Source organism: Protomyctophum bolini (assembly GCF_963924005.1).
Source record: "Protomyctophum bolini genome assembly, chromosome: 17".
NCBI classification, from domain to species: domain Eukaryota; kingdom Metazoa; phylum Chordata; class Actinopteri; order Myctophiformes; family Myctophidae; genus Protomyctophum; species Protomyctophum bolini.
The window spans coordinates 14,073,180-14,086,681 of record NC_137878.1 but is presented as its reverse complement, the minus strand read 5'-3'; positions in this window follow the sequence as shown (position 1 = coordinate 14,086,681).

The following is a 13,502-nucleotide window of genomic DNA, read 5'->3' as shown; positions in this document are numbered from 1 at the left end:
AAGCTCCGAGCTTGTGGATCTGCTACTTTTGATATACAGTATGCGTGGCACTGTAGTATGGTCAAGTAGGCCAGGGTGTCAATTTACGCAAAAACACAAAAAGTTAAAATAAGACAGCAACGAATTACAGTATGCAGCTGATGTATCCTGATTATTAACCACTTTCAACCTACCGTTCCTGTTTCGGGCTTTTCGTTATATAACTATAAATTATACAAAAAATAGGTATTAAGTGATAAATAAAATAAGTTTGTGTAATTTATATTTACTTGTTATTTTCATATCATTATGCTAATGATTATACACCTTTCAAAAGTCATTTGTGTTTATTTGTATCAGTTTGGTTTTACGTTAAAGTGCTTTCAAAAGGAAACTAAATGTTTGTTTAGAAAATGTTTTTCAATCTTTTATTTATTCATTAATCATTACAAAATATTGTTCAAATTGGTGGACCTTTGTAGGACTCTCCAAAATTGTGATCGGCATTGGACCCACAACTCTGGCATTGGTCGGGCTCTATACCTTTAACATTTCCCTGTGTATTTAACATTATGTGCGATACGTGTTTCTTTAGAGCTGTTTAATACACAGGCAAGCGTGTAAAGTGCAACATCATAGTGAGGGTGGTTCTTGTTTTAGCAGAATTCACATCTCAGGTGTCTGTCTCAGTTCTTCTGAAGACCGCCTCCTCACCTTCATCTTCTAGAACCTCCCTTCATGAAAAGCCCAGTCCACAGTACTAGCTCCGATCAGAACCCCTCTCTCCGCTATATATATATATATATATATATATAGTATAGCTCAGTTGTCGACTAAAACTATGACTATGATACTAAGACTATGACAAAAAATGTTCATTGACTACCTTTTCATTCACTGACGAAAACTAAATATAACTAAACAGGTATGATAACTAAGACTAAAACAAATAAAAACTTGACTAAAATCTTGACATGTATTTTCATCAGAGCAAAAAAGTAGTGGACAAACACTTCTCCTCGTAGTTTTAGTCGAAATTAACACTGCTCAGAGCTATCGTGGAGGATGATTCTAAACGGGGCTACACCAAGGATTCGCAATGCAACAAGTTAAACAAGTTAAATCTGTAACCGCACTGACCTGGTTCAATTCAGGTCTCTCTCAACTTGAATTGAATTGCGAATCATTTTTAATTGCCGAAACCCTTCAAGCAAATTGGACATTCTGTAGAACATTTGACCGTACAAGTACGTGTTCTTTATCTCTGCACTCACTTTCACTAGTAGTTTCTGTGTTGCCTCGTGTGTGGAGAGAAGAATCACAGAGAATTCATTTCTGACTGTTACATTTTGGAAGTGTGAGTGTCAGGATATGGACATGAGGAACCTACACAGTCACATGTTCTACTCTGAAAAACAGACAAATTGTCGCTGTTGGGCGGAAAACTTTTTTTTTTTCATACATTATTGTCCTATCTTATAATTCAATGTATGATATTGTCTTGCAACAATAGAAAATCTACGGTTTATAGCAATCTATGCCATTTTATCTTTTATTTTTTTAATGTACAGTAGGACATTTTCAGATCATTTTGAATCATCTATATTCGCAAAAAAGGGATTACCAACGTTAAAAGTGGTTAAACTGGATTTTATAAATATTTAACCAATTATCCATTGAAACACAAGGTTTATTTTCTCAATTTCCTGAAAAGTCACTTTTTTGACATAATGTTTCTGCCATAACTTTATGGCTGCTGAGTGCTGAGCCCATCTAGAATGGACCTGGTCGGTCTAGTGTAATGAAGAGGGCATGGTGCTAATGAATGGTTTGCACACTCATGACGTTAGCTTTAAAGGCGGAGTGACACGCCCCTCGGGAGCTAATAACTGCTATCAAACTATGCTATCATGATTCTGACGTCAGGGTGGCGAAAGCTTTCCCCAACGACTTCTATGCGGGCTCGCCGGGCTTGGTGGCCGTGGTAGCATAGCAACTTATGCTACTATTTTGGTGTCACATTTAGCTTGAATACTGGGTGAAAGTCTCATTCAAAAAATTAATTTTTCGCAACATTGTTCAGGTGAACTGTGTGTTTATGCTTGTTCATTGTAATAATCAATATCGCTATGATTATTTTATTTATCGCCGCGTCGCTCCGCATGACAACATACAGTCTAGCCCGTCTCAGATGCAGGCTGCACACACACGGACGGACGGACGTATAGTCTCTGGTCAGGTCCCCGCATTGAACTGGGCATGTGTGTACGCACACACACACACACACACGGCTATAGTGCATGACAGCGGGGAAGAGAGCTACAGACGCCCGAGGCAGATTCCGTGCCATTGCGTGTGTGTGTGTGTGTGTGTGTGTGTGCGTACCAGAGACTATACGTCCGTCCGTCCGTGTGTGTGCAGCCTGCATCTGAGACGGGCTAGACTGTATGTTGTCATGCGGAGCCGGAGCGACGCGGCGATAAATAAAATAATCATAGCGATATTGATTATTACAATGAACAAGCATAAACACACAGTTCACCTGAACAATGTTGCGAAAAATTAATTTTTTGAATGAGACTTTCACCCAGTATTCAAGCTAAATGTGACACCAAAATAGTAGCATAAGTTGCTATGCTGTGTGTGTACACACATGCCCAGTCCCCCGTAGAGGCTCATGATCTCGTCCGCAAGACTATGCCTCGGCATAGCGATATTTATTATTACAATGAATACAAACATAAACACACTATAGTTCACTTGAACAATGTTGTGGTAACTAACTACGGTATTACAGAGTGAGAGCGAGGGTGTACATGTCAGCCTGCGGCTGAGAGGGGAAAAGAACAGTAGTCGCGCTGCTCTCACAGCGGCCAGACAACAGCAGACCGTCCGTAGTCGCGACTGTCGCGCTGCGGGGCTGAGAGGTCTCAGAGCGGGCAGACAGGGGTGTTGGCGACCGGGGGAACATGGGACTCCAGTCCAAAATTTGCGCTTGTGCTGCAGTTCCCCTAAAAAACCCCACGCCAACCTCAATTGCATTCAAACTAAGCATTTCTGGCGAAAAAATAATTTTTTTCAATTACATTTATAGCCAATATGACGCTAAATGTACCGTCAAAAACGCTAGCCTGACCTATAGCCACTTGTTGCTAGCGCCGTAGCCCCGTTTCAAACTGTTTCAAACTGTTTTCAGTCAGACCACGTGATGTGCTGTACCACCCATATTAATTTCGGGGCATGTCAGCGGACCTTTAAGGCAATATCTGTCTTTACTAGTGGGAGTACGGATGCTCAAATTGGCCACGAGAGATTATGGTGAGGTTGTGAACAACATGGTTATCAAATTGAGTTTCGACCTCAAGGGTCAGAGCTAATTTGCTGTGATGGTATAATGGAGCTAATTGAGAGCCATTACTTTAAAGAACCCAAGTTAGATGGTGTTGGTTCACACTTCCATCGGTATTTGCTCAGAGCAGTGTCTCATGTTTTGTAAATTGTATATGAATAGAGATTTATACCTATAGTGTACAGACATTCTTCTGCTATAATACTATACGTACCCCCCTCCCTTCAGTGTCTTTGCCTTTAAAACAGAACCGTGAACATGTACTGTATGTACCGGTATGTCTTTCATGGGATATAAGTATTACACTGTATGTTTTAAATGTTTTAGGCACCACATTTTTCTAACCAGTTTGTATCCTGAGAGGGGGAAAGCGCCGTGGATGAATGTTCAACATTCCGTGGAATGAAATCTACGACTTAAGACGAGACTTTTTATGGCGTTGGTTGGTTGCTGAAAAACATTTTTTTTCTTTCTCTTTTTTGGCAGGACATTGGGGGTGCATATGGTTTCTCTTCGCATGGTCGTAGAATCAATAGAAACTGAGCACTTCCTGTTACCACTGCGAACGTCTGCAGCGATTTTAAAATGGCTGCCCTGGGAAAACTGACATTGTTTCATGGAACAAGGGTATAATCTGTGGCGTGTACATACAGTAGTCTTATACATACAGACCATTTATAACCGGGTCTTAGGTAAAGTTTTATTTGAATTTTTTCAATTCAGATCCAGAAATTCCATCACATAAGGCGTCTGTTATCAGTGTGTCTCATGATCTAAACAAAAGTTTATTTGTCAGATAAAGAACTCAATAGGACAATATTGACTGTTTAATATCTTTGTTCCTGACTTAAATACAGAAAATGTGTTGTGAAACAAGTTGGAAATTACTGTAGTATAACATTACTTACGTATTATGAATACACACTGTATATGACAACCTAACCAAAAGATACAAACATCATAACCTAGGATTGTGAATGCAATTATTATTGTTTGTTTTATGTTTGGATGACAACCCACTTCATGAACTGACAGATGTAGGCCACTTCACTCGTCTTGTACAATGCATAATTGACACATGTGAAACACAAATGCTGTACTAAAGTCAGTCCAACATCTCTGAAAGCACTTTTTGAGGTGTGTCAGTGTGTGTTAATTAGAGAGTTTTTCAACTGAACCTGTATTAATTCAGCAAGGATATGTTGGAGTTCAGCAGGATAAGTCACCTTACATACTGATACATTTTGAGAGACGTTACAAGCCTCAAATCTACTCATACTACTGTATGTATCATGTGAATTAGGCACATTTATTTGCATGATAGCCATTCATTATTTGTATAGTTTTCGTCCTATATATAAATATATATATATATTTATTAGGCTATTAGGCTCCCCGGCCTAATAGCCGGGGAGCCACAAGCCGCCTGCTCTGCCGAAAACATCGCGAAAAAAAGTTTTGTACTCCACACCATAGACAACCAATATATATAGCAAACTTTCCCAAATAACATCATGCTTTAAGTAGCATGTGACAATTGTGACTTGTCAAACTAGGGGGTTTTCATGATTCTGAATCCATTCCAAGCATTTGTTTTGCACGAAAAACACACATACGAAGTACTCCGTTCCACACAAAACTTGGCTGGTTAGTGGACTGCCATCAGAATATCCACAACAGGGACAACATGTGACCCGTCCCATAAAGCCAACGTTGCTCCGATGCACACCAAACCTAGCACACACTGTTCAGGGGACTGCCATCAAAATAGCCACACCAGGGACCACATGTACTGCAGCTGCAGCCATTTTATGAACCTGTAACAATGAGGCCAGTTGAATTATAATTTGGCCAGTGTACCGTAACAAAGACAAAAACAAACAAAAAACATAAAACAAAAGTAGCAAAATGAAATGTGACGTCTCCTGTCGCTTTGTGTCTTCTATGAATATCTGGGAGAAGAAAATGAATCCGGATGAATATTTATATGGCAAGCTATACTGTCTGCAGATAATGTTTTTAGAGGTGTTTAAAATGCTAAGCTTTCATGCTGTGTATAACACACGTGCGCATAGCCGCACACACACGCACACACACACTAACACATTTGTATTACTATCTAGTATCTAATCTTAACTATAAATGCGCCAAGTCTCTGTGTGTGTGTACGTATGTCTGTACGTCTGTAATCCACGTAACTCGAGCCACACCGACTTCAAATTCGACACACGTGTTCCAGCGTGTGTCCCAGGAAGTGCAGTACCAGGGGTCGCGTCGGTCGGACCCACAGTTGTCCAGGGCCCCTGCCCAGTGTCCATATATGGAGCTGGCCTGTTCTGACATCATTCTGACAACTGCATCGACTCCATATTTGGGCATTCCTGACAACGAACTCCCTATATATATATGCATTTCCAACTTGCATCGTTCCAAGTACGCCAGTGCCCAACGGGCACTGCTGTAGAGGCTCCAATGGGCACCGCTCTAGTCTATCTAAATGCACCAAGTCTCTGTCTGTGTTTACAGATATATTTGCAGATACAGAAATCTCCATTTATGGGCATAAAAGGGACATAAAAGAGACAGACGGGTGGAACGGGTTACTCGTTATTGCATAGCCGGGTCGGGCATGGATCTCCAACTTCCATCGTTACCGACTCTACAGCCGGGCATCGGTCTAGTACTAGTACTAGTAAGCTGTGTGTGTCCCTGTGTCCCATGTGTCCGAGCACGAAAATAGCGTTTGGTTGGTTTTCATCACCAAGTGTCACTGTTGTTGTTGTGCAACCACACACACACACACACACAAACGCGTGCGTACTGCGTAGCGTTAGCCTGACGTGATGTCCCAATAATCTGACACCCATAAATCCAACTAGTACCCAATATTCGACAACCAAATCGGCCAACTCCTACAGGACAGTAAGGTATTTTGTTGTGTTTCTTGCATGTTTATGTGCGTTGTGTGTGTTTGTTTAGTTTCTACACTGTCGTGATTGACTTTAGTTTAGTTTGCATTCTTTTCTCCTACGTAATATCATCTTGTCAGTGCAATAGTTGGATGGAGGTGCATATAAATAGTGAACCTCTGAACCAGGAACCTAAAAAATCTAATGGATACACATACGTACCATATAATGCTTATTCACCTTTTTCTTACAGCCCATAGTGCATTGCGTTTGTGTGTGCATAAGTTCCTCTTTCTCTTGCTGTGTTGCCAGTTTTGCAAGAGAAACAAGTGGCCAGGTCTATGAAAACAAGCACAAATGAAAATAGCTACACATTGTGAGGTTGTACATCCGTTATTTAAAAACAAAAAAAATCGAAATAATTTGAATATTTTTAAAACACTTCAGAATGAAGCCCAAAACAACATCAACCAGCAACTACCAATAATTTATTTGCAAGTGACTTTACAGAAAAAACAAGTCAAAGGTTGCTTATAATAAGCAGACGTGGCAACACGGCCTGAAGGAAGCAAAGCACACACACAAGGAGCCCCAGTACCTTGGTGGGGAAAAACGTGGATAGCCTTAACTTATAGAAAGCAGGTACAAGCTCAGTGCGCAGTGATGTGACATGTTGTGAGCTTGTAGATAAAAGTGACAGTGGACGTTAAAAGAATGTGTATGATTTATAGTATGCATCATGCAGGGATCAATGAGGAGAAACAAGCACTGTTTTCGTCATTATGTAGATGTGTGGGTGCAGTTAGTGTTGACCTCAACTAAGATAGCATTGATCAGGCTCAATATGTGTATTATCTAACGAGCGAAAATAAGCAAATTTAGAGAGTGAGATCCACAAGACAATTTTGATGTAATTTACAAGATGGCGAGGGAAGTCTCACATCAAATGCCTCTCTTACAGAAAATGCTAAAATATATCGAAAACCATAACTCCAACTAATCCTCATTTAGAACAAAGAGAAGAAGTTATCTGATGAATCTTAACACATGAAATAAACCTACGTATGTGCATCAGATCAGTCCTTGCGATATACTAGCGTCATGTCCATCAAGCTGCCTCACGCTACAGAAACAGGAGATACGTAGGCTCCTGCCCTATGGGCCTCATGGCTCAGCAAGGCTACTTACTATGTGCATCAGACCATGTATCCAAACTGTAGCTCATGAATGGAAGAGTGCAGGTTTTACGTGGGGAATAAAAACATCCATGGTGACTGTGTCTCTCAAACTGTGTTCTGGGATGGGTTACCGACGTCTGTTCTGTAACAGGGTCAACAACGTGTCTATCTTTGGACGGTCAAACTGCTGGCAAACTGTCTGTTTTTGACAGGTCATTGATTTCTTCCACTCCGACAGCATTATGCTGCTTTGGCTCCCATAGACACACACTGTAATGTGAATCAGTGCGCGTGCGTGTGCGTGTGTGTGTGTGTGTGTGTGTGTGCACAGGATCACACACACACACACACACACACACACACACACACACACACACACACACACACAGAGAGTGTACATTTGATGTGTATTGACCATTTGTCTTGATTTTCCCTCCTGTCTGTTCCCTATTAAAGCAGTAAGGGCCGTCTAGTCCTACCTGTCTGTTCTCCTTCCTCCAGCCATTCCTCACTCCGTTGGTTCTTCTCTCCTCGCTTTGTTGCTTCTGGGAAATGACATCATGCCCGCTTCCCAACCAAGAGTACCCCAAGGTTACTGGGCCTGAAACAAGAGTTGGAAATATTAGTATTATTATTATGCAAATGTTAAGTTTTCTAATAAATAGATTTATATTTGATTGTTGTAATCCATAACAATAATAATAATAATAATAAAATGTTTGTGTTTAAAAGCTAGGGGGAGCCATTTACATGTTTTGATATTGCTATTGGTCTCTCTTGTGAATAATTTTCAGTTGGTTGCATTTTCTCTGAATTTGTTTATTTGTGCATTTGTTTTTGTTTATTAATTTATTCATTAGCATAATCCTACCCACAACAAATCCTGAGTTTTATTTAAGTGAATTAACAGGCAAAATCATTAAGGGATCGGATCTTTCTGGATTCACCCAGTCTGTCTATTATTTCATTCTTTTGTTTTTCTTTTTAGTCCCCCAGGGGTTTACACTAGGCCCTCTCTTTTTCCCTGCACCAAATCTCTCAAAAACGGTTATGTTTTGCAGAATGCTCACCTCAGAATAGGGACGCTCATGTGGTTTTAAGTAACCGCTTCAACACTATGGTGTTATACAAATCTATGATCCTAAAGTGTGCCAGGGTATTTCAGAATGGCCGGCCAGTTGCATGTGGCTTTCATATGGTCTCTGTCAGGTGTAAAGACTGTTACTTTCATATGGTCTCTGTCAGGTGTAAAGACTGTTACTTTCATATGGTCTCTGTCAGGTGTAAAGACTGTTACTTTACCGTTTCATATCGTCTCTGTCAGGTGTAAAGACTGTTACTTTACTGTTTCATATGGTCTCTGTCAGGTGTAAAGACTGTTACTTTACTGTTTCATATCGTCTCTGTCAGGTGTAAAGACTGTTACTTTACTGTTTCATATGGTCTCTGTCAGGTGTAAAGACTGTTACTTTCATATGGTCTCTGTCAGGTGTAAAGACTGTTACTTTCATATGGTCTCTGTCAGGTGTAAAGACTGTTACTTTTCAGGATTCCAATAAAGAAAACAGCACTAGCAGCAGATCCACAAGCTCGAAACGCCACGCAAAGTAGTTCTGCTACTTTTGATGTTTTTTCAAAATGTTTAAATATGGAAAATAGGTTTCTGCCCGACAGCAACGATATAATTCATAATCCCTTTCCATTTACAGTATGCATGTCTTGTCCCCCTGAACTGAATAATGTCCTTGCTTTTTGTTCGTGAGGTCATTCTGCCAGTCAAATTGATTGGCATGGGGGAGCCTCTTGAATCTGAGATTAAGGAATAAATTGCATGTGGGGGGTCAGGGCGAGGGGGATGAAATGCATGCATGCATGAAACCAAATGAAACCGGCAGTAATCAGAAGGTCACCGGTTCGAAACACCAGCTTGTCTCTGGAAAATGTCTCTTGGCGAGACACTTACTGTAACACCACGGCCACTTAACAACCAGGCTGTCCACCAAGGAAGAAAGCCTGTTCATTCTAAAACTGAGCCATGTGATCTGGTTTAAAAGACAGTAAAAATGGGTTCCGGTTGGCGTCTAATTGTTTGTTTCCCACGTAATGCAAATAAATTAGTTTAGTCTTTAGTCTCGCTAGTCGCTTAGACTCGCTGTACATGTCAGAATGAAAGATAGATATGCCGAATGGTTATTATAACAAGAGAAACAAACTGATTATACAATTTATTTTTGGTCTTTTATGCCTTTATTGATAGGACAGTAGACGGACAGGAAATAGGGAGAGAGATGGGGAGTGACACGGGGATTGGGATTCCAACCCATGGCACACTGTCAGGATGGCATTGCAGTCTAGGGTGCCCGGGGCACTATGTCCCCGGGCCAACTAAACACATTTTAACCACTTAAAACTGAGATTACAGTTACAAACAGGGCTAGGGTTCAGGTGAAGGCCCACGGCGATCATCCTCTGCAGTTTGGAAGCACTCGTTTTTATTAACGGGTCGCGCTGCTGCCTCCTGCATTATGTGCAAATTCGAAACAGGTGGTAGGCAGGACCGTTCAGTGACATACGATGAGAAAGCTAGCTCATAATATGTCTACGGTGGATTTTTATGAAAAACAAGCTCGGCAGATTGAAAGAGGATAATTCAAGCTTGGACTACAGCTGCAATGTTTGTGTTTAACATAGTTTTATCGCAAACCAAATTGGATGAGTGGGGAGTCAATGGAGGGTATTGCAACTCTAGATTAATCCCATTATAAAAAAATCTAGCGTCGCAAATTGCGGCTAGCAAGGAACCAAGTAGCAAAATAATAATTCACATTTATTGGAAATAATGGATCTTTACAGTATCTGAAGAATAGGGGGAGCATAAATCTTCGGGTGGCCAACACAACAAACAAAACCACGCCCTACCTGAAAAGGAAATCCTAAAACTACTCCAAACTAATTACAAGTCAAAAAGGGGGACAAAAGAAAATGGCAGCACACCCTTACCAGCTTCCCAATTGAGAAATGTTTTGACATACTGCAATTGATTTCTTAACTACAAAATAGCTTAGTCTGAACTTTAAACACTCAGTAAGTAAAGTTACCTTACTAAGTGTAACCGGTGTAATCTGTCTCTCTCTGCGTTGTGTTGAATCATGGACAGACGGACCCAGAACTCTTTGGAAACCAGCTTTATTCTGACAATGAATAATAACAAACACGTCTCCACGTTAGTTCTTAGTGCAACAACTCCTCTCTCTCGTTCCAAGACGGAAGTACAGAAGCCGCTTAGCTAGCGCGACAGTAACAAACAACAACAACAAATAATAGAACGTAACATACCTGACAATGAATAATAACAAACACGTCTCCACGTTAGTTCTTAGTGCAACAACTCCTCTCTCTAAACAGGGTTAAACAAACACTGTATAAATCAATTTGCAAGTACAATGCTTATCATGTTAATGATGTTATACAGAGCATTCAACAAAGACACCCACCTCGTTCCAAGACGGAAGTACTGAAAGAAGAGGTGGAGGTGTCGCAGGACATTAAACAGGGGGCAAAAGGAGGAGACTTAAAGGAGCTGTGACCTTTAATGCACTATGTATTCCTATACACATGAACCATGGAGAATTAAGTCAGGTAGAAGCACTTATTTGTATCATATTTTGTGTAATTATATAATACTGTTACATAAGCACACAGCAGAATATGGCAAGGCAAACAGCCTACAGACTCAACAGGAATGAAATGCTAGCTACACACAAAGGGTTCAGCACATGGAGGTGACGGATGGCAAATGGCTACAGTGGTGTTCATCACAGGTTTTTATAATGACTGGCTGATTAGGAGATGAGGCCCAGGTGTGTCTCCAAACACCAAGCCACTCCTCCAATCTCCACTGACTCCACCCTCTATAGGGCAGAGGTTCCCAACCACTGGTACTAGTACCACTGGTGGTACTTGAGCCCCCCTCTGGTGGTACGCAGAGGAGTTGCCCAAAAAAGACAAAAAAAGACAAAGGTAGAATGAAATATTTATATTAATACAGGTACCCGGTTGTCCCGGTAGTTCTTCTAACCGAGCAATTGGTTGAAATAGGCTCTCCAGTTGTGCTGAAATGAGCATGACAGCACACCTAGCCGTTAATAGAAGATTTGAGGACGGATTAATCAGAGCAGCAGCAAAATTGGCTTGGGAATGAAAAAAAAAATGAAAAAAATCTAAGAATAAATTACATTTTCCACCTTTGTTAATAGCTGAATAGGATGGGGCAGGTCTACACTCCTGTATTTTAACATCAGTTATTATGGTGGTACTTGGAGAGCCAGATATATTCTGTGGTGGTACTTGGTATAAAAAGGTTGAAAACCCCTGATATAGGGCACAGAAAACACAGGAATCAGTCAAAAGGGTTAACACACCATACAGTATGAGGCCACATAGGGCCGTAACAAGGTGTATATATGATATGAATCTGGGCAGACACAGATGATAGCTGGGACAACACAGGCCATATGCTACTTATGCCCTATTTCAAATTTTGTCATAAAACAGGTGTCATGTCAGATGATCTATTCTACAATCCTACAATGCAACATGTTGTGAGATGGTACTGTAGATTTTGTCTCTCTTTTATTTTTACAACAATTAGGACACGTACCACACAGAGAGCCCTCTGGGCACACGTCATTCCCCCACTACTCGCAGCAGCACATTATTCTGACTGAGCTTTCACAAGTCACGTCTCAGTTCTGCATCAGCGGCACTGCAAAGGTTTCAGTCTCAGTCTAAAGGTATAAGCAGTGACTGGTCAAACACCTGTCACTGTAATCCTGTATGTCTCGACATGTCGACATATGCTGAAATCCAACTGGCGAATGATGGGTTCCTCATTTCATTTTTTAATTTAGATTACCATCCATTGAGATTAAGATTTTTTTGGATACATGCTTACTTGCAGTAAGCAAATGTTTACAGATTTGAACATGTGCCTGCGTTGCCTATTTACGTCATCAAACTGCAATATGGACTTCTGTAAGAATCATGGTTGCGGAATCAATGGCAGGCAAATGATCAATTGGATCAGTTTATCTCACTACAGGATTTTAACACACATAACCATGGCTGGATGCTAGAAGGCCTGCGGAATTAGGCTATGTCTTTCCTGCTTGTTTTGCACTCCCACCACGATTATGAATGCTACGTCCTACATTCCATCCTAGATCTGTATTTGCTGCATGAGTATAATCACACAGTAGGCCTACTGTGACTGACTGCAGAATGTGTCCTTATCCCTGCCCTCACGTTCATCGGATGCATGTGTACTATATGATGCCAAAGGCAAAACTCCTCCATCATGCATTGTGTCACGTCATGTCGTCATAACTGATGTTAGATTATGGAAGGGAAACAGATAAAGATGTGTGGGCATTGTAATTTCATATTTGATAGAATGTGTTTTAGTAGTAGTTGATGTCCCTATGTGGGCATGTCATTGATTATAGGCGAACAACTTTTTTTCCAAAATTACCCAACCTTTAGAAAACGTTATTTTTAAATAGTTAAAATAGTAGATCTACAAGTGTTGTGGTGTGTTGTGAGCTTGCAGACCCTCACTACATGTTGCACCATAACGTCTAAAATAGGGCATATAGTGGTTAAGAAATTCTTTCTTTCTTTCTTTCTGCCCTATCCAGTTTATTTTATTTTTTTCCTTGAATGTTTTGTTTGAAGGAAGAGCAAGCAATGCAACCTAATCAGTCCATGCATACACGGACAAATGTGTCAAATAACTAATGACCTGTTATGGATGGTCATTCAGGGCCAGCTCTTATGTGTTTCTGGTAATATTATTGTCCGGTCATTTTGTGTGTCATTGTGCCAAAGAATTAATTTGGACAAAAATGTCCACCACAAGTCAGCATGGCGATGGAGAGATGACACCTGCATTTGACATACAGTATACTTGCACATAACATACACAATTCCATACATTTCAGCATTGGAAGTGTTTTGTACTTGCTTGTGTCTGAGATTTGATTAATGAAGCCGTATTTTCTGGCTTTGGCTATTAAAGCCTATTTGGTT